Here is a 23,660-nt window from a genome sequence, read left to right as displayed (position 1 = left end):
TACACAAAGTCCTTCCTCTCCCCGTAGCCTCCCACACTTAGCAAGCCTTCTCATTTCTACCATTTATCCCACTGCATTTCATTCATATGACAGTTAACATTATTGTGACAGCTTGCCAGAGCAGTTCTGCCAGCAGGGAATGGAGGCTTTATGAGTGCTTGAGGCTGCAGAACCTGAACCTTCTTGATTTTGGTAACTTTTCTTTGTCAATGCTTGGGGAAAAAAAAATAAAAAAAAAAAAAAGAAAAAGAGAAAAAAAAAGATAAACCTTGCTCCAAGTCTTCTTGCATTTGTATGTAGTGTTAGAGCAAAGAATACTTTAATTCTTGGCTTGCTATCCTGAAAATGCCTCTGCACTATGATCATATGCACTTACAGTCTTCAATTTGGTTAGCAAACTGAGCTCTAAAGTTTATTGTTCAGAGGCATCTCTCTTAACTCATAGTGTTAACGTCTTTTTCTCTAGTCTGTTTCTCCTCCCCCTTTCCTCCCACCCTTCTTTAAATACAAATAACAGAAATTGGTTTTTTGACTGACTGACTACCTCGCTACATATATACAGGACTATGGAAACGCCACTAACCTTTTCTTCCACAGCACCACCTAGGGGAATCTGACTTGGTCACCAGCCCTTCAAATTTAACACATTTCAGGTCATGATGATCCCCATGGATGAGGTCTGCCGTCCTCCATTTTATGGAGTGGCTGCTTCACTTGTGTAACTTGTTTGATACAGTGCTGTAGTTATTTATTGTTTTGACAAATCTGTAGACAGCATGATTGTCAGTGATTTCATCTTTATTTCTAGAGCACTGAGGAGACAGGCTTCCTTTTGAATAGTTTCTTTTGAGAAAGCAGACTGTTTTCAATCAATTTAACATATATTTCATTGATAGCTTAATTAATGTAATAAAGTGACGAGCACGTTCCCAACTTCAATTCCTTGCTTCCAGGACTGCTTATGCATTTTGTGTCAGGAGTCACTAGAAACAACAGATCACTTGTCCTGTAAATAAGAAGATTTTCCTTCCTCCTGTGGGGCCAACAGACTGCCAAAGCCACATGCTTCCACCACCTCCCAGACAGCGCAGGTAAGGCACCTCCCAAGAAAGGAGAAGCTTTGAACAAGAGACAAATCTTGCATCCTCCCTCCCCAAGTGCCCAGCCTGGTCCCAGACTCCCTGGACTTCTTCCCCTTGCATGTCCTCCTCCTGCCCTGCTCACAGCCTGAGCTGGCTACCCAACAGTGCAGACACCTCCTCCCATGCCTGTACCAGGTTGGCCCCTCACATCAAGGGTGCTGGGCCATCTGCAGGCAGGGAGGGACAAGGAGAGCAACTTCTCCCTTCTACTCATGAATAACGGCTAACAACCACAAAGCTATCTTGTGCTTTTATTTTCCTCCCAGTCCATACTTGGTCACTGCAAAGAGCACATTCCCTCTGCTCTCAAGCTACTTAGAACTTGTGGGTATACGGTCTTCCACAGACTGCTTCATTTTTCCCTTTAGAATGGCAGAAATACTAGTGTCAAGTACATTCTCAGGCTCCCTCACATAAGCAAAGTTAACAGAAGCTTCACTTTTGGTAAATAGACAGTTTTTATGAAATAACACAGACATTTTTACTTTGGGTCAGCTTTAATTTCTGGACGAGCCAGGACACACATGCTAACAACTCTCATGCTTTAGAGAGAGAAGTCAAGTACAGGAGACAGAGCAGCAACTCTCATCATTTACAATTATTCAGGCAAATATTAAAAAGTAAACCTGAGTTGAAATAACCTCACTCATGTCAATTTGTCCTAAGCAAGCATTTTTATTTCTTCCTCCACAAAAATTCAGAAAAAATTATGTTTTGTTTACCTGAAGAAGCGTTTTAGATCAAGAAAGTTGATCAGATTTTTTAGACTACAGACACAACTGGAAGCATTAAGCAAGCTAAAACTGCAAATATTTCATTTCCCTTCTACCAATAAATGGAAAGAGCTTTCCAATGTGTTGATTTTTTTTTTCCCCTTAATGTTCATTCATTATCATCATCAGATGTCATTTTAAAGCAATACTTTCAATGCAGTTTCAAATAGACTAAAAAAGTCTACTATCTTCTGATACACATGTCTTTGGAGGTAGTTCTGGATGTTGATTTTGTCTCAGTTGCAAACCAAAGTTCTAATTAATATTTTCAAGTTATCCCATGAATATCTGAGAATACTTAGAAGTTGGCATAAAAACTTATTTTGAAAGAAAGTAATCTAGTTAACTAAAAGCATGAACTTTTTTTTAAAAAAGAATATTTTATTTTTGATTACTCTCTCTCCTCTCCAAGACTTCAGAAATACCTGTTCTTACAATTTACTCCATTCTACTTCTCATCACTTTCATTTATTTTTTCTATTGTATTAATGAGTATGTTATTTTTAAAGAAACAAACTGTTCTGAAACTGATGTGCTTCAAAGAAAAAAACACTGAGAGTTAACAGAAAATACAGTAACAATTTATTTGAAGATGCATGTGTGTGCCTGTGAGAAGACTACCATATGGCAAAGGAACGTTTGTCTAACAGAATAAACAAAATTGGTCTGTCATAGCCAAGGAGAAAAGATTATAGTACTCAAATCAAGTAAAAGCATCCTCTAGTAAAACATCTACCAGTAAAACTATGGATATGTAGGGTTGACAAATGTCAAAGATGACACTTTACCAGTATGTATCAACAAATGACATCACCTAACTGAACCAAGTTTTATCTGATCTTAAGAGAATGTCATGCAGAAATAGAATGGAAATACCTCTCTGACTTGACAATAAGTCTCTTGTGAACTACTTTAAGACATATGAAAGCTTGAATGCTTTGCAACAGGCTCTAATCGCATCCCAGGGTATGTAATAAATTCAAATATTGATGAAGCATTACTATGCTAAACACCTTACAGTAACAATGAGCAACATACATTGCATCATGCAAAAAAACCAAAAGTGAGACAAATTCTTAGGTTCTTACAGAGAAAATATTTGGCAAAGCAACAACAAAAAAAATACAGTTTACCTTTGGTAGGTATGTCAGTTGGAAGAGCACCAAGCAGTGCACACACAATGGTGTCTTTATGGGAATCACCAGCCATGGGCATCAGTTCTGCACTGAAATCCCGCAAGCTTGCTGGTGGAAAGCACTATTCACATGGAAGCTTTGAAAAAGACTTTTAAGAACAGCTCTGTGTTCGTTTATAAGCAGTTATCTGATGTCATTCTTTGGGATGAGTCTTAACCTTGAGTTCAAGTAGAATTTCCATGTTAGATAATTGTATCATTCCTGCATGTCCATAGAGCATGGGTGTAGATTTTAAGATTTTCTGTGTATCTTCAACAGTGAGCAAGGTGATGATCCTGGCTTTTAAGGTTCACCTGCAGCAAACAACTTCTTGTTTAAGCCATACCCCGACCGTTTATAACACCAGTATTCCACCTACCTCCATTTCACCTCCCCAACATAAGCTGATAGAACTGAACCAGAGCAAACATTTATTTCACAGTTTAACCCCAGTTTAGAAGTGAAAATTAGTTACGCGAATGTAAAACTACCCCTACATAATCATGTTTCATAGGAAAAAAAATTTGATTGGAATGAGAATAGTATCAAGAATTTATCAGGTGTGTATCAGATTGGATTATTAAAATATAGCATGTGACAGTATTTGGCAAAACAAATTCTGTACATTGAGTATATTTATCGGATTATGTAGTACTTAGTACTTCCTCACACTCAAAATGGCTTACACTGATAATAATAAATATAATTTAAACCAGATATTTAAGATAAGAACCCTTCTGCTGTTCAATTAATTAATATTATATATTAATTCAATACATCTTCAGCTCATCTGATGTAGCTTTTCAATTTTGTAAATGGTAATTAACTAAAATAAAACTTGAATAAACATGAGAATTACAGAGAAAAAGACCAAGATGTAGAAAAATTGAACTATGTTTAAGTTACTTACTAGGAACAATTTAAACTAAGTCTAAGAAGATATTTCAGCTTCAGCTCAACATTAAAAGATTAATAGGACCCTATTTCTGTAGAGGTGAATTCATGAAATACTATTTACTCCTATGGGAGAAGGATTAAGCATATAGTTTATTCCAGCAAGCTGGCAAGAAAGGAGTAGGCACATTTGAATCAATGTTGGTGTCATTCATCTCACTTAAGCGCTTGATGATCAAAACAGTGTTCAACTTATTTCTCACAGATCTACACCCTAGGAAAGGGTATTCAGTATCCAGTGTGACAAATTGGGATCATTGCAAGCTTAATGCAATTGTTTTACAGTTCTCCTACTACTATTTCAGTGGCAGAGCAGCATCAAACTTGACATGCTATTGCTGGCACCTAATCTTCAATCAAAGAATCAAAAATAGGAGAATTAAAAAAGCACACCAGAAGTTAAAATTTATATAGTAACAGCTTGTAAAAAGCCAATATCCTGCAAAATTTTGAAAATATTATAAATACATCCTGTAGTTTATAACACCAAATGAGAGATTTCATTGAGACTACAGTTTTTCAAGACTCTGTATGAACTAACAAGCAGGTGAAGGAAATACGAGGCAAAAAGAAAAAAAAAACAACAACAGAACAGTAGGAAGCCACAGTTTTTAGAAAAATACTATTGTTATTAGCTGGTTGCCCCCACAGAAGTACGCAGAGTGAATTAAAGAGTGAAAAATTTTCTGTGCTGATTAGTCTTCTCAAACCAGCATTTCCTCCATCCTGTTACCTCAGAGAAATGCTAACAGGGTTTTGCAATCATACTCACATTCAAAAGAAGCAATAAAGATTCACTAAGTCTTACAAAATGAGTTTATAACCCCAAAATTGAACTTCTACTTGAAAGCTGTTTCAGTTTACATTTCAGCTCTTTGTTTCACCTATGAAAGTTTCCACTTCTTGCTTAAAATAGCAGAGACGGAACATTTTTGTTTACTTCTACACAAGAACAAAATTCTCTAAGATATCAAGGCAATGAAGAATATATGTACATGAGAGAATGGAAGAGCTCCTGAGGTCTCAAGTACTCAAGTACTACAGAATTAGATATAACTGCAAAAGTTTGTTGTCATTTTCAGAAAGCTATTATTGACCAATTAATGAATGTTATTTTCCTACTCTTGCAGGGGCTAGTGGAAACCTTACATAAAAATTAAGACAGTGTAGCTCCTATGCCTGTATTAACCTGTAAGCATGCATGTATGTCCAGACAACCCAGCCTTGATTCATTCCATCATTTTGTAAATAATTATGTAAGACTCTCAGTGAAAAGAGCTTTTACTCTCACTTGTTCATCACCGCAGGATAGCTATCATCTGATCCTATGAGCAAGCATCTCATGAAACTGTATGTGATGTTCAGAGGTATTTTGAGCTTCCAAAAACATACCGCATCTATGCCATATAATTAAAACAGATGAGCATAGTCACCATTTAGGAAAGTTACTGCCAGACCCCTACAATCCTGGAGCAAGAGCAGCAGTTGCAGAACTGTATTAGCATACACACATTTATTGCCTTATTCATTACCCTGGAAAGAAAGTGCCAGTAAAACAACTACTCCCAAGAAAAGAACCTTCATTAGGACTACACATAAAGAGTTTTGTCTTCAATGGTTTTTACAATGGCTTTGCATGTAAATAATTTAATTTGCTTTATGTCTTGAAGTGACTCAACTTTTAATCCTCCTGTATTTTGTATAATTTTATAATTTTATAATTTTAATCCTCCTGTTTATTGTATAGATACACGAGTTACTCTTAAGTATTAATCTTTTGGTTTTTAAATAAAACTGTGAAGTCAGTTTTTATTTTATTTTTTAGTTCAATCTGAATGACTATTGTTCAAGTTTGGTTTACTTTCTGGCAAAACAGAAGCCAGTCTGAAACACCTACTGTCAAACAACTCTGTTATACTCAATTTACCAGGAAAAGTCATGAGAATAGACTTAGGTTTGAAAGAAAAGTCCATGTGCATAGCCTACAGTTATCATTCAGGCTGCACGGTAAGTGAGGTGGGGGAGAATTGAACCTCATGCATACATTTCCAGCTTCCCAAAACAATTTAAGCTTCAAACTGCAGCAATTTTTTTCAAAAGATTATGAACAATGAATAGGAACAAGGTATGTACAGACTGTTGGCCACACCTTTACCTCTTCCCTCGCAGGGCAGACTACCCAAGACAGCTCCAGAATTGCTGTGTTTCATAGTCATACACCTCCAGGCACAACAGATCCCCTGAAGACACTAGGACACAAAGTGTGCGCTTGGCAAACTGCTTGGCAGTCAGCACTGTGATGTTAGGGTCATTGCAATCTCTCAGGGCACTCCTGAGTAGCTCTTCCTTGTCCATGAGACATGGGTACTGGACTATCCCATCAAAGCTATGCTGCATGGTATGAAACAGAGAAATAAAACATCTGAATCGCTAATAGGACAGAAAGAAAGATGTGCTGGTAAGTTCTTGCTAGCTGGTTACACAAAGTATATCCAGCAAGTGCTGCAGACCAGAAAAGCTGCATGTCTGGGGTGGTCTCCAGGAAAATGAATAGCTCAATATTCAAAACTCCTCAGAACCAAGCACGTGACCTGTATGGCAAATAAACTACCCTAAACTAATGACTTCTGCCTTCTTACCTGGTAAAGCTCCTCTTGAAAAAATGCAAGTTTTGCAGAAGCTTAGGCTGCATCTACGTACCCCTAGACCAGCATTTTCTGCACACCTCTTTCTCATGTATATAATTCTAGCTTGGTCAACTCATCGCTGCAGCTTTTGCCTAGCCTTTCGGCTAAAGAATTGGTCAGCCCAATGCAAAGAAATTTTGATCCTTGACTTGCTGAGAAAGAAAAAACAGGTTTTCTATTACCTTTCCTATATTTAACCTGCTTTCTTTTTACCGTTAAAAGTAATGTCAGAGCAGAAACACTTCCATTTACCCCAAAAGGGGTTAGAACTTCTTGGAAATATTTTTAAAATAAACAGTTTCCTTACCCTGTTTAAACAATGATTGTTTAAGCCAAGGAGTCAAAACGACTTAGAGGAGCTGTACTTGTCTTTGTACAATATTCACCATGATCTACAATGTGACCAGGCAGCAGTGACCTGTATTAATCACAGGCCAAAGTATAATTAAGGTAAAATTAATGGACTGTGATGGTCTGGCAATTCTTGCCCACATTCTCACTTTCTGCTGGCTTGCCAGACTTGTGCACGTCTAGAGGAGGTCTGCAACTGCAGCCCAGTGCAGGAATCCCTTCTGCAAAGAGCAGACAAACAGAGGGGAAAAAAAATGAGCTCAATTTGTGCCAGCATATGGAGGAACTCTTTCCACCCTGATTACAGCAATAGCTATTGAGCAGGACAGCACTGAAAATCTACATACGTCAAAACTGCCCTGTCACTGTGACCAACAGGAACTAGAGAATATCCCTCTTAAGGAAGTATCCCTGACCACAAAGGACAAAGCTTTTCACTTCAAAACTTAAACTTCATGTCTTCAAATAAAGAAAAAATGATAATCTTTCAACATCAACCCTAATTCTACCTTTTTCCCTTGTATGAGAGCTCCCAATACCTCAGTACATATTTTAACTCACTTTTCATCAGTATACTTTCTTCTGATAAATTTATTATATTAATTGTAGTTCATGTTAATGATAAGACATCTGCTACACTGAATATAGCAGTGCTGACTTAAATTTGTCATTGAACTTCTGTTTCAGGAACCCAGTTTGGTGAAAGCTTGGATTTCTATAGCACTGCAGTTGAGCAACGAATTTCCTACAAACTCAAATAAATATCTTCAAGGAAAAAAAAAAAAAAAAAAAAAAAAAAGCTTTAAAAGACAGTTGGAAAACTGGAAACTCACTTCAAGAACTTCCTCTACATAAAGTACCCAGAAAAGACATTACCACTTGACCTGCCCCATAGTTAATGCCCCATGGAGTCAATGGCTGCAGAATAAAGTCAGTTCTTCAGAGATAGGAAAAACAAAGTTTGTTCAGAGAGATTAGCAGCACCATTTGGCAGAAGGTAAAAATGAAACCCTTTGCATAAATAAACTTGTTAGTGAGCAGCATTTTACAGGCTTGCAAGCATATTGTGATATAGCTGAAATAAATCTCAGATCAAGAACTTCATGAAAATGAGACAGCATGTGCTTGTTTGTTGCTTAGGCTAAAGAGTTAAAAAGTTTCCTGAAGTAGAAATGCAACTGTTGTGAACTACCAAGATCCACTGGCCATCTCTTGAGAAATCAGTGGAGTTCTCTTGGTTGTAGTTAACTGATTAATTAATTTTCACAGGCTTTGTAAGAAGAGTAAACAAATTCTTCAGACCAGAGTTACTTCTCTCAGGTGTCTGTACTGAAGTCATTACACAATAAAGCTGCTCTGCAGCATAAGAATTTTTGTGCTCTTAAGGCTCACTATTATTACAACAATATGAAAGATCAGCAGCCAAAACACGTAAATATCAACATGGGAATTCTCACCTCAATACTTATGAAAAGGAAAATGGATTAAGATATAAGAGAATAACCGGAATAAGCACTTTCTTTTTCAAAGTGAAATTTGTAATACTCAGCAGATACTTTTAGCAACTTTCCTCCCGAGAAAGATAAGAAACAACACAGAAGGAATGCAGTACAGGACACTAACAGCTAAAGGGAAAAAAGCAGTTGGTATGGTCTGTCTACATAACCTGTCCACCAGTCTTTACATTTTCTTCTTTTTCCCCTCCACCAAGAGGCCTGAAAAGCTTCAGCTACAGCTATATAGAATCCTAGCAGAATATGTTATACTAGGTGCTCTGCAGAAAATTAAGGATGATCTTAGAGGAGACAAAGACTGACAGAAGTTATGACATCTAGTAAGATGTAACTAATTCAAACCCACATTTCTTTGCATTAAGCTCTTCAACATTAACATTGTGATGCTTCTACAGCTGTTTTTTAAGCAAGTGCAGATATTGTGTGGAAAGTAAAACTAGCTATTCAAACACACTGTGTGCATCTTCCTGTCATATAATGAATTCATGAATAACCTTCATATTTCAGTGCCTTTTTCTTAACTAAAATGTCTGATTTTAGTTAAGTGGAGTTTATATTGCCATCAATTTAGTTAAGCTTTCACTGGCTAGCAAGTACTCAATGATTATTTTGTTATAGGTCACTTAGTACAAAGCTTTAACTACAATAAATTTTAATAGTCATTTATTCATTTTAAAGCATTCTGAACAATAATTATGAAGATTCACATATTTAGATGATACCTCTGAAATCCACCTTAACAGCTCAACTGGACCTAACATCTCACTAAACCCAGATAGAAAGGATTTAGTAGCAAGGTAAAGCTTTGATACTCTACTATTTGGATATCAATCTATTAACTTTAATCTCAGTGTTTCAGTAAGTTGCTGAAAATTGTTTAGCTGAAAGAAGTGACCAAATGCTCATCTCTCTCTTCTGTATATTACTCAGCTTTCACTTAGCATTCTTCAAGTGTAAGTTTTGCTGAGGAAAGAAAAAGCTCCTAGGCATCATAAATCCATAATTAACCCTACTCCTGCTAAAGCAATATTTTAACGAGGATCTTTCACTTTTGCAGGCCAATTTGAAAAGATTACTTAGTACCATACAACTGGGGAGTTCTGGAGAACTTCAACTCTTGAGTGATATGGTACATGCATAAACTGTCAACTGTCAAACTGTTTTGTGTGCATTTACTCTAATGTTCTACTAACTCTGTTGTAGACATACACAAAAAAAGAACTCTTCCTGAGGCTGTGAATAGCAACCTCTCATGATTTCGTACTTAGCTTTTTGAAATATTTGTTAAGTTCTATAATTCTCTCAATGAACATTCACATATATAAATCATATAAATAGATACAGGTAGAGATATGGGTCACTGTCTCTGAGCCAAACTTGCAAATATGTACAAAATTGCACTCAGAAAAATTACAGAACTAACCAGAAGGAGAACAGAAAGTGGAGACTAGAGCTTCAAAAAGGAAATAGCCCTTAAGTGAAGCATTCTAGTCTGCTTGTTATTGTGAGCTGGGATCAGAGGAAGAATATTGCTTAAGCTTATCTTGACATGAAAATAGCTACACATATTAAAGTTTTAATCCTATTTAGATTAATATAATTTAAATGCTGCAAATAATTTGGGATATTTATTTTAATTTATTTTGTTTAAGTTGATTAGGACGTGCCTTGAAGTATGCTTTGTACATGTAGTACATCTCATTAGTTCAAACACAACTGCCTGGCCACATGTTTCTAGAACTTAGGCTTGTGCTCCATTTTAACTAGGAGAGAATTGTGGTTTTGGTAGTGGGGCTTTTTGAACAGTTCCTATTGGAAAGCTGAAAAAACTTAGAGAAAATATTGAAGTAATACTGAGCAAAGTAGAGTAAACTATATTTTCTACTCCCTAAGCCTGAAAAAGGAAGAGAAGTCCAGGCTCATGTAAAATACGAAGTAAACAACCTTAACTCAGCTGTGCTAAGTTTCACCCCACACCTTTTGGAATGTTTCCTTACTATTTACAAAACAGAACAAACAGATGAAAACAGCCAGATGGTATATACATACAGACATCAAATTTATGATCACATCCTCTTAGTGTTTTACCTTTTTGGTAAAACCTGGATGAAGTAGCAAAATATGCTGAAAGAATTTTTTCTACATCCAGCCACTGCTCTTAATCCTTAACAGCCTGGAACAGTCAGCACTGAGGCTAGAGGGCACTATAATTTTTTAGTATATATGTTTAGATCTCAGTTTACCACCTTTAACACTAGACTTTCAATTTTTTTCTCTCTCTCTCCATATATATGAGACACAAGTATATATATACATATATATACATACATATATATATACATACATATATATATATAAGGACTCAAGTCTCATTACTTCTGTCAAAAACTGTATGGTAATAATCCTGTATTTCCTATACTGCAGATACTAACATAGAACAGGTCATAAATTAGGTGCAGTACCTCACAGGATCTATAAGAAAATAATTGTTTAATACTGGAGATTCAAACCCAGATGTCAGTAAATCCTCAATGTAAAAAAAAAATAAAAAAATAAAGGCTTTGTGATCAGGAGCAGCAGCATTACTAATTGAAAAATGCAACGAAAGGCTAGCCATTATTTTTAATGCAGTAAAACTAAGAAATATAGGGAAAAAAAAAAAAAAAAAACCAGCCAAAAAACCCTATAAGTTTCAAACACAATCAATACAAAATACTGAGTAACCTTGAATTTCAGTTTCACAGTCCACTCAATATTAATATTCAGAAACTTAACAACACTGTAACACCTGATTCCAACTACAACCTAGAATGGAGGACCAGTGTGAGGCAAGTCACACAATCACAATAGGCTACAACACAATATAAATTCTTACCAAACCTGATTCATAATCCATATGAAGAAAATGGTACCACCTCACGAAAAGAAAAGTATATAGTCTATTTATTTTAATGAACCTTCAAGCTCTATGACAACCATAAAATACTAACTGCTAACCATTTTAAGAGAAGCAGGAGCAAAAAAAAAAAAAAAGAAAAAAAAGTGACTGTTGTAAAATAAGTGCATTATGCCTGGAAACAAACAAACAAAAAAAAAAACTGACCCAATCATCTTATCAAGTGAAATCAGTTGATGAGATCTGACACAGAGAAAGACACTGGCCTGCCAGATGACTCACTGTACCATGGAAAGCTTCAAACTGATATAAGAGAATAAGATCTCTGCATGCTAATATTGTCTGATCTCTTGTAGCTTGACATTCAGCTAGATTGAAGAGTAATCAGTACATTACAAATTCTTCAAGAAAAAAATAATTTATTCTTGCAAACAACATATGTGATCATATTCATCTTTGAACCTCCACTTTCTTAAGTTGCAGATATGACAAGTTAGAATTCTGCATGCAAGCTAACATTGTGGAAATGAAAATAGATGGAACATATTTTTCATACATTATTTTCTTTTAAATGAAATTCAGTTGAGATCTTATCTGGTATTTTTAAGTCACAACATCTTCTGGTATACTCTGGATTTTCACTGACCTCCCAGGTCTTGTTGGCAGGCTACAGGAATCTCATCACTCTCGTTCTTCCATTTCAGGTGCCTAAAGTTGTATTTTACTATGCTCGTAATTCATGAGCTGCTCCTAGAAACTTGCATCAACAGCAGATTTGCTCACAACTGTTCTAAAACATCTCCATGTGTAGTACAAAACTTCTGTGAAGAATTACATCTCTACGTGCTGGATGACATCCCTACACAGTAGATTCAACATATGCTTTCTCAAGTGAGTGGTTTCAAGTCCCACATCTACTCTTGTTTGTTTTGGTTTGGTTTTTTGTTTTTTTTGTTTTTGTTTTTTAATTTAATTCTAGATAACATCTAGAGCAAATATATAAAACTAAACCCATGCTTGCTTAGTACTCCTAATAAGAAAGCCTTTCCAGAATTACAATTTCTTTTTGTAACCTTTTTGGGGAGAAGGCAGAGAAAAAACACTACTAAGAATCACACTATCTATTCAGCTTCAATAGTTGCCATCTGTGAATAAACACATTCACTTCTGCATTGTGTCATATGACAAATGACATTTTTCTTACCCAAACTTTTCTTCATGACTTTTAGGAGTGGACTTTTAACAATAGATCACTTAGGCTATAGTAACAGCAAACATGGCTTAGATAAAATTTAATTTTCAGAATCACAGTAATAGGATAAATACACAGATTTGAATGTATACTTTACTGAAAGTTTAACCTACAGAATAAGCACCTGATGTCTTTGATTTCTGGAGTCTAGAACCTTGAAATCAGTACAAAAACTCATCAGTTCTCAAAGCATTTGGAAAGAATCACAGTAGCTCTTTACAGGTTCATATAAATTTGTGATTTGGTGTATTGCACTTGTATTGTACACCCAGAAAAATCAAATGTGCTTACGAGGAAAACATTTGCTGTTGGCTCTTTCATCTATGAGAGTTTAACTCAAGCTGGAAACACTCGAGCTAACACAGTTGCAAAAGAAAGCTAGACATTTCTAGATAGGCTGTAGCAGAAAGTAATCTTTCTCCCCAACTCTCTTTAAAGACTTGACAGGTTTCTGCATATTTTTCCTCTTTTCCTGGTCTCCTACCATTTTTCAAGGATGAACAAACCTATTGGTATTTTATAAACCCCTTTTTTCTAATTTGCTTGCACATTTTTTGCCTTTTTAGCATTTCCTTTAGCAAACAAACATAGCTTTCATTGAGCTGAGTAAGAATGAAAATAACTAATTCAGTAGTGAATAGTATAAAGACCATCTGCTTCCTCTGAAAAAATATAGTTTCTCTTCACAGGTATCTGCACCTTCCATGTACTTGCTTTCACAGAACAACAGAATGTTTTAGATGAAGATACAGAATGGGAGGAAAAGTAATAGTCACTCCTATTTTTATTTAGAAGCCTTTTCCAGCAAAAACAGCTCATATGACTGAAACAGAAAAATTTGGCTGTGGCACACACCTGACAGTCTATCAACAGCAGTGTCAAACATTGTCAAGGTTGTTGATCGAGTGCAGTGGAATCGTGGAATAGAAGACCAAGGAAAAAGGTAACCAATGACTTATCTTGCAATGCCATCGCTAGCCATTAGCTATTGAGCTGCAGTTTCCAGAAAAGAAGATACTTTTTTTTTTTTTTTTTTTTTCTTTTTTTGGTTATATTAATTCCCTCTGCCTTAATTGTATGTTATTATTTCTTAAGCAACAATTTTCTACATCATAAGCCTTTACCCTTTCAATTGTATTCCTATAAGATTCTGTTCCACAGACATCTGAAGGTGAGTCCTTCCAACTTCCTGCTTCAATATAGACTTTTTTGTTCCTCTCACATGGAATAATGTTTATTTCAAAGCCTTTCCTCATTAACTTTAAACATCCAGAGTCTGGAGATCATCTGCCTTCCAAAGGAGACCAATGCCCCTATATCCAACAGAAAGTGAACTTCGCCATCTCTCTCCAGGAAATGTGAGCTTTTATACAAAAAGTAAGTACAAAATACTGTAACTGGAGTAACTTGAAATAAACATAACTCTGCACCCTGAAACGTCATCACCAGATTTAAATTCCTGCCCTGAATTTACTTTGGTGTCTCCAGACCCAACAAATGACTTCAATTCTTCATGTCTTCAGTGCTTCTTGAGAGATGTTTTAACAAAGTGACTTTCCTCATTCTCAATTTATTGGGAGATACTTTCTGTAGCAGGCATTTTAGAAAGATTTTTACATATGTATTCCAAGAATTATTTGTCTCCCAAAAATCCTGTAAGTAAAACACTCATAGCATTGTTTCACTGTAGTTTTTTGGTAATGCTTCAGTAGCTTTTGTTATGGAATGCTAATATTTCTCACATAACAAAAGAGAAATCTATTAAAAAGAGGAGCAATCAAGAAATTAGATGTACTGCTTGAAAACAGTGATGTTATGCCTGGAACGATATCAAAGCAGAGATTTTTCTGATGAGAGAAAACTGTTGAGATATGATCTTCCATGGAATAGCATTTTTACCATTTGTCATTTACCATTACTCACAATGTTAACAGTCTGGCTAGGAAAACAAGAAAAGGTACAGTGGAATACAAGGACACTAAGCATAAAGAGAAATGCCTTAATCATATGCACAAAAATCAGCCTTCACACTCAATGAATTGCTATTATGAAGCTGCCATCCACTTCACTGATAAGCAAAGGTGTATAGATACAAATCCCTTCCTCGCCAGGAGCCTACCGCATCCTCCCCAGGATCCCTCCCACAGTTAAGTTCTTCCTTCAGTAGCTGGAATCCAATTATTCTATTTATGTCTCTTTTACCCTTTTTCTCTGTTCCACGTACACGAGTCTCAGAATATTACCATAAAGCTTTCTTCCTATAAACACCAGTTCTGCTTTAAGTCTTTCCTTCATTTCCTTAATTGACAATTTTCTTGTTCTTATCTTTCATCCATCCTTATGGTCCCTCATAGCTTACTTCCTCTCAATCATCATCCTCAGAAACTTTGCTCCCCTTGAAAATGTGTAAGCTTTCAAAATTTGTCACAAACTATAACACCAGTCACAGTCCAAGATTATTCCATTCCACTCACCTTTTCACACACACACTGTTCCCCAACTGTTTGAGAATTACACACCCCTCATGCCTCCTGACCTCTGTATGTTTACACATACATAACTTCCCTTATCTATTCATCATCAAGAGACATCACAAGACAAAAATTAAATAGCAATCTTTTTTCATTCTAACAAAAAAGAGAAGAACGTCTTAACTGGTGAAAAAGTAGACACAGAGCACCATACAGTTCTGACTTCAAAAAATTGGGTCATTAAATGCCCAAGTAGTCATAGAATTGCTCAGTTTGGAAAAGACCTTAAAGATCATCAAGTCAAACACAACCTAACCATACTACCCTAACTAACAACCCTCTGCTAAATCATGTCCCTGAGCACCAAATCCAAATGATTTTTATGAGTTTCCCCATACATACACTGTCAAGACAGAAGAAAAGTCATTCCTAAGAGAAGCAGCAGCATCTTACAATGAAACATCATTATAATGATAGAGAGATCCACAGATTATTCCATGGGGTGATGTATTCTACAGCGTGCTGTAATTATTTTGTTAGAAGCAAGCACACACTTTTGTGCAGCAAATGGGGATGCTTAATAAAAAGATAATTCTAAAAATCTTCAAATTCTGTTCTTCCATGACAACTTTGAGTGCCAGCAGTACAGCTCCTCTTTTTGAAAGCCAGTTCCTTTTTCCTTTCAGTAGTTCTTACTATTGTGCTTGTTATATACTGAGATTGAGTTCTTCAACTAATTGTCTGCAGTGAAGTTCTAAAGGATTTGTTGCTATAGCAATATTTTGTGTTGATTCAGAAATTAATGTTAAAAGATGTGGCAATTAATACACTTTATTTTTTACTAGAGAAATATGAAAGTGTTAAAAAAAACATCTGATTAAAAAGAAAGCAGTAAGAATGTGAGCAGGTGACCACCATTAAGCTCACAGCTATAAAACCGAGTCTTTTGTATCACCAAATTCTATACGCATAGCACATATTCTACACTTCAAAACATGCAGCATGTTGCTACTTTAATGCTCCCATTTGGACCCAGCCTCTGTGGTATTTCAGGAAGTCCTATGAGAACACAAGGATGTGCACACATCCATACATAATAGCATCCTGCGGGACAAGCTCCACTACACCAGTGAAAAGAAAGAGAATTGAATACTTTTCTCTATGGATTTGACATTGTTGTTCCAGTGTTTTGCATTTGCAAATGTCCTTTGCATTTTCAGTGAATGCAAGTGTGTTCCTTCAAGATAATGACCTGTGCTCTCTCACTCCTGAGTAATAGTCATGAAACTGATAAATGCTTTCCAGGTCATATGAAACCAAAAGTAGTAATTAATATTCTACATTGAAACTTCTATTATCTCAGCAAATTATCTGTTGTCATCATTGCAGTACCTTCTATGAGGTATTTAAGGTTTCTGAGAGATTTGTCATTGGTTTTTAGGCTTGAATTTTTATTTCAATCCTATAAAGAGCAGTGTGACTTCACATAACTGTTGATAATGCAAGGTTTAAAGCAGTGAATTGCTTTGCTGCTTCTTTACATATTTATTAAGATTTCTTAAGAGTGACTTGACTTCCTTAGTAATGTATTTTCTGCTCCTAGAAGCTCACATAATTACTGAAGTCAATAAATATACTTATTTTATAATGGAATGATGGAGTCGAAGGCCTGTGGCAGATTGCCCCTTAGAGCTATTTTTATGAATCCTTGTAGATAATATACAGTACTTTTTCCTTTCAAGACCATCAGGGTTATTTCCCACAGATGATACCTCTGACCTTCACGCAGGGATGCTAAGAAGATTTCTCAAAAACCTGGAGTCCTGGGTGCTGGAGGGACTGTCTCCTGTTTGAAAGTACAAGCAGGAGTAAGTGGGCTGTGGTACAACATTGTGCTGTGACAATCTGCAGACTCGGCAGGGAAGAGGTGTCTTTATGCCAGATGTAGAACTCCAGGGCCAATGCAAACTTCTCAATCTTCACGTCCAGCACAAGCAGTGCTTGCAAGGAAGGTAGTAATGGGAAGAATAGCATACATGAGTACTGCTAGAGGAATTGTTAAACACTACAAAAAAATGCTTTGATCTAATCTCAGCATCTGTGAGTACTTATTCTCTTTACCAAAAGTGAGGCATACCAGAGCATTATCACAGACACTCTAAGCAATTATGTACACACACACACACCACACACAAAAGATGCATGTGTGTGTTTTGTAAATATATTTACATATATATAAACAAATGGGAAGTGAGTGAGAAATATGTATAAATATTTATATAAAAATATATTTCTCATCCAGTCCATTTGTTTATGAATTCATAGACTATGAAGAAAGAGGGCAACCTCTAATTTCTCCACATTATAAACTTTTTCATATGATGATTTCTCGGTTCCTCCCATTGGGAGTATACTGGGAGTGCACAAGATCAGACTGTCTACACACACCGGATTATCTTTGCATGTCATCACATTCTCATTTAAAAAAATTAAAATCTGAAACACTTATTCTGAGCATAACTCCATCAATTGTTAAAAGTAACCTGACCACTCTGAACAGCATTCATTGCCTGACAAGGACTTGCTACAGACTGCTGCCACTGCCAGGCACAAGCTCACAGCAGGAACAAGACAAGGGATTGAACACTGAGTGGCACAGAGCTCAGTGACACGGGCCTGCCTTGGCACACTGAGCTGCCTTAGAGAGCAAAATCCAGGGTCTGGTTGCATGAAAGTTTTCTAAAGTAAATAATTTCTGTTTGTGGTGACTTTAGAAGGAAAGCACAAGAGCCAGTAGGAAACGTATGAACACTGATCAGTAGCAGCATTTTCCCATCATCTACGATGTAGCTGTTCTCTCAATGTTTCTCTGTACCTATCTCAATTGAGGTTAATTTCCATAAGTACCAAACTGCCCCAGCTCTCATTTCAGTAATTGAATATTTATCATTTATAATACAAATTACATATTTCAGATTCCCCTTCCCCCCTCAGAAAAATCTTCCAGCCACAGTAAAGCTCTTGCCTTCAGTTTGCAAACATTTAATGAAACAATTCACTTAACCCTGCCTTCCTTTACACTAATTGATCTCTCCACCATGAAACCACATACTCAGAATAAATGAGGGGGTTAATCCTTCATCCTCTATTTCACACACAGCAATTTCAACAGGTTATACTCAGGATAATGGCTTTTCCTGCCTTTGCTGAGGCTCCTAGCCAGCCTTGCATGCAGGCTGTGTTGCAAGACACAAGTTCCCAATGTAAATATTGTATACAGGGCTTAGATTAAACTTAAAACTAATTTCTTTTTTCTACTGTGCACTCCCACGGATATACTTCACCATGCATTCTGCAGCATTTTGTGTTGGGTGGATGGAGTCACTGTGTGGAGGTGTGGCTGACTTGCAATCATTCACCTGCCAGATGGAGGTGACAGCCTCACCTATTCCAGCAGCCAGGCGTGAGGCTGCTCTGGGAGAGGAAACAGAGTGAAGATGGGGAGGATACAGCAAAAGTGAATGAATTTGCAGAACAGACCACTTGCGGGGTTAACAGGATCTTCCTTTTCATTCCAGCTTGTATTTAAACACTTGTTACACAGGCACAAACAAAGGCATTTAAAAATAGCTGAAGGTACTGGCGGTGGTGGCACTGTGTATCCTCCCTCACATATGGCTCCATACTGCTCCCTATTTTGAAACCTAATTATAAGTCTTTATTAAATGAGAAACTGTCACTACAGTAAGAGATACTAATAATATTAGTAAACTGTTCTATCATATTATGTACTCAGCTCAGCAAGCATGCATTTCCATGCACAGAGCAGAGCTTTCTTTGCCTTCACATTCCTCACAGATACTTTCTCATCCTCAAGCACTGTCTGTTGGGAGTACAGACTCTTCTTCATGGCAAAGAAGCCAGTATTTCATAATGAACAAAATTAATTACCACCATCCAGATCACTTTAAACTTTCTTCCAGCATCAAGCACCTTTTGCACTCTTCCCCTTCCTTCTCCAGTCACATAATATCGCATAAGCGTGGTAATTGTCGACACTACAAGAAGGCATGCAGCTTTCTGTCTGCTGGGAGGAGGGATGAGGGAGGGAAGAAGGCATGAACATAAAAACCATAATTTTGTTTTATTTGAGAGAAATTTCTAAGAAGATTTTTTTTTCTTTTGCATTTCAGGATTTGGTCCTGAAATCATTTGCAGCCCTGAGACTGAAATGCAAGCACTGACTTCAGAGAGGGAGAGAAGGGGAGTGTTAAAAGCAGTAACTACAGCTCTAGAATTAGAAGAGGAGTAAGTGGGTTTTTCAGACCAGCTTACGAAGTAACCAAGAGATCAGAATCCTTAGCACTCCTATTTAGAAGTGAAATTTCAGACACCACTGAGCAGAGTGAATTTGCAATCTTTCATGCAGTCACAGCTGCTTTTCACCATGAAAATCTGCTTCTGAGACTCCAACTCTAGAACACAGCCTGCATCCCACAATTTATTAATATATTGCCAACAGTAAGATGAACTTTAAATTTCCCTCAGTAAAATAAATTAAAGTAGATTGTACTTGACAGTATCCAGATACACGATACAAAGTAGGTAATCAGCTGCTCCAGAAAGTTGCAATGCATCTACTTAAGAATGACATGGCTTTGTAGCTCAGAACAGCTTCAATAAGTTCTGTTCTCTTGCTTCTGAATGAAACAAACCAATTTCTGGGTTTGGCGGCAGCATACAGATGTAGAAGAGAAGAAGAAAATGTGCAACCTGTTTCGATAGAGCTGGTAGCAATTCAGACAAATTTCACACTGGATTATCCCTGGAGCATTGCACTGCTTTACTGCTAAGATCCAGCAAGATTTCAACATCTGAATAGCCTAAAAGAACAGCCTGTGGTGCTTCAGTTCAAGTCAAGTGATTCTTCTTTGCTAAAGCTAAAGTTACCCTGCTAACAGGTGAATGACACCAAGGTAAGAACACATTACTTCAAGTGAGATTCAGAACTATAAAATATTATCACCATATTCCTCTACAAGGCAATACTGCATATGTAAAAGCTTCTGACAATAACAGAACTACTGAAAAGAGACAAGAATAAGAGGGCCACAAAAACTTTTTGGGACACACAACACTAACAACCCTGTAGTACTTTTTCCATACAACAGAGAACTGCTACCACACAAGCCACCAACTCACATCCATGCATAAACCCACCAAACAGGGCTTCCATGCTGCCAAAGCAGCATTACCTACTGCAGCCCCGGTCCCACACAAGGCAGCAAGCCACAGACTGTCAAATTATATACACAGCAGCAGAGGAAGGAAAATCAATAGGCCATTCACTGACTTTGCAGTATGTACGTATGTATAAATTAAAATGAAATAAATAAATATGAGCCTTTTAGTCAGTGTGGTGTGTAAGCATGGGAAAATACATTACTCCAGCAAAACCTTTCTCACAAGTAGACCTGGATTATTTTTTTTTTTTGCACCCCTCCCACCCTCCCCTTTTTCTTTTTTTCTTTTAAAGTTTGTCGACATGTATCAGTAATACCGAAGTTACAGTTCCTCTGCCTGTGACTATTTCTATATATGGTCAGCACAGATATTTGCTGGGATTTGCATTTTTCCAGAAGTAATCCCAGGCAACCGGCAGCCCATGAATCGATACAGAAACCCACAGGAGCAGCTCTATCGCCCCACAGACGTGAGGGCAGTCGGCTTTCTCTACCCCGACACTTGAATAGCACACAGAACAGGGTCGTCTCCGGCTTTAAGCAAGCACTCGGGCTCTGCCCCAACACCCGGCGGCAGCGCTGCCCCTCGCACCCTGCCCACGGGGGAAGCGGAGCTACAGCAAAGCCCTCGCCCAGACACGGAGCCAGGCGGAGAGCAAGGAGCCGTATGGGCAGCCCCAGCCGGGGCAGCGGCACACCCGGTGGTCAACGGGCGGCACGTCGAGCCGGGCGGCGCGGTGCAGGCACCCGCAGCGGGACAGGACGGCACGAGAAGGCTGCGCTGTACTCTTGCGGTTCTCGCTCCGCACGCGCCCCGCGGGAGAGGCGAGCCCAAAGAAGGGCAGCGCGGAAGGGGCCGATCCACCGCCCCTAGCAGAGCCCCGAACCCCAGGACAGCGGAGGGCAGCAGGTGGAGACACAGCAACTTTCACCGCGGGCGGCCCCGCAGCGCAACCAGCCCGGTCGATCCCGTACAGAAGGAAGAAAACCCAAAGCAGAACGCTCAGACCCCCCCCCGAAACAGCGTTCCGCATCCTACCTGCCTCGATCCCGACGACTCCTCACCGCCCGCTTTGCTTCGCTCCTCTCCTCCTCGGGCGCTCCCACGGCGCCCAGGTGGCGTTAGCAGCGCGCTTCCCACGGGCGGCGCGCCCCCGGCGGCCAGCACATCCCCCGCCGGGCGCCGCCAAGAGAAGGGCAATGGGGCAGGGCACGGCGCTCCGCGCCTCGCGCTACACCCACCCGCTCCGCTGCACCTGTGCCTCGCGGGACACCGCCCCTTAGCCTCGGCCCCCGGGTGGGCGGGGGCGAACCGGGACCCCTCGCCCCGCTGCTACTGCTACCACCACCGCCGCTGCTGCTGCCGCCTCCGGCCCGCCCCGCGCCGCCACCGCCGCCCTCCCCATGCAGCCGCCGCACGAGGGGCGCCCTGGCTCCGCCGCGCCGCGCCGCTCATTGGCCCGTCCGCCGCTGACCTCACGGGACACTGCTCCGCCCACCGCCCCCAGCCCGGCCCGGGCGGCTGCCCCGAGGCCGCCCAGCCGGAGTCCTGCGGGTGGGCAGCGGGCGCGTTGTGGCCGCCGGGCGGCGGCTCGGAGGCGAGGTGCCGGGTGCCCGCAGCGCCCCAGCGGGATTTGCTTCGGGGCAGCGCGGAGCAGAGGCGCGCGAGCCTCTGGCCCCTGCCAGCAGCCAGTGAAGTAAAAAGGGGTCACAGCAAAAGAGAAGACGGAGGAACCGTTCCACTAGGCTGCGGTGTCTTCTCCTTTCTTTTGGTTTTGACCGAAACAGAAGAGCAACTATTGCTTGAAGTCTGTGGTCCTCTCTGTGGAAAAGAAATAATTTCCCGTTGCATATTCAATATTTCTCTTAATGGTGTATGTGGCATTTACCATACAGCTCCTTAGCATGTCTTAATATGGTACTGATCCATTTTTAGGTAACTTTCAAGACATATCCTTGAAATATTCTTCCCTTCTAGCTAATCTGAGCATGTCACAAGCTTGTAGCAAGACAAATAATTCATTAATGGATGCTCATGTGTAATTTGAACTTGTTGGACCAGAAAGACGTAGGGGAATCTTGCCCATTTTAGAAGATCCTGGAGATGTGTGTTGAATTATCTCCACAGATTGAGGTGTCCTGAACTTCTGTGTTTCTTATGTCATAAAAGATGAATAAATTCAACTCGAAATCTTTCGACATGGAGAAAGCTTAGACTTCAGTGCTTGCATGGTCAGTACTGTTCAACACGAGATTCCCGCAGCACAGGGAGAAGGACACATTCCTCTGTTGAGGTCTTGTATACATGTAACACCAAAGTCTACAAAGTGGCACACTGGAAAATACAAAGGAAGCACTAGCAGATGCTTGGAAAGGTTCAGATACTCTGTTAATCTTATTGTCTGCAGGAATCATAGAATGGCTTGGGTTGGAACGGACCTCAAGGATCATCACACTCCCTGTTACAAACATGGGGTCACCTTGCTCTGCACTGTCACACACAATGCTGGGATTTTTATGGGACATGAGCTGTAGGATCCTCACAAAACCGGTCAGAATTAGAGCCAGTGAAAGGGTATGTCATACTTGGGGTACTACATTTTCATATACCTAGTGAATGTACTGCTTTATATTCAATGAAAAATTCATAATGTCCTAAATAAATCATTGGGATTAAAAGTAAAATAATAATAATTAAAATAAAACTAGAATTTTTGCCATGGAAAGATCCCTCTGTTCTCCAGATTTGTGTGCATTTACTTTACTGTCTACACCTTTTCCTTCACCTTACATCTAAAAATCACACCATACCCTGTAACGTCATGTGGGGTTCAAAGTGCTGATAGAGCCAACCCAGACAGCCCTTCAGAATGTGGCTGTCCTTGGGGCCTTTGCACCCAAAGCCTCTGCACACAGATATACCCTAAGCTCACAGGGTGCTTCTGCAGTTTCTGCTTCTGCAGATTATGTTGGAAATAGTGTGGATTTTTTTGTTTGTTTTTGCTTTTGTTTTTCATTTTTTAATTATTATTCTACTGAAAATATTCTTAGATAATTTGACCACCATTTCCCCTTTGTTTCTCATAGTAGCAATTATATTTGTTTAAAGGCTTACCAGTAGGAAGCATCCACAATATAACTAAGCTGATCTCAGGTGGAGGTGGATAATGTATTAACACAGAAACCATCCGGAGGGGAAGGG

The 23,660-nt window shown here is 38.9% G+C and overlaps 1 protein-coding gene across 1 annotated transcript in view; it reads right to left on the bottom strand.

Annotated features, from left to right (window-relative positions):
* Nucleotides 1-21,806, bottom strand: part of CHRM3 (cholinergic receptor muscarinic 3) — a 255,601-nt gene extending 233,795 nt beyond the window's left edge. Inside the window, exon 1 of the mRNA XM_048936918.1 lies at nt 21,498-21,806. The gene's annotated coding sequence lies outside the window, so the exon portion shown is untranslated. The remainder of the gene's footprint in view (nt 1-21,497) is intronic.
* Between the last annotated feature and the right edge of the window lie 1,854 nt (nt 21,807-23,660).

The sequence above is a fragment of the Lagopus muta genome, chromosome 2, assembly GCF_023343835.1.
Source record: "Lagopus muta isolate bLagMut1 chromosome 2, bLagMut1 primary, whole genome shotgun sequence".
NCBI lineage: Eukaryota > Metazoa > Chordata > Aves > Galliformes > Phasianidae > Lagopus > Lagopus muta.
The sequence above is the reverse complement of the archived record's forward strand: the minus strand, read 5'-3'. Positions and strand labels throughout refer to the sequence as shown.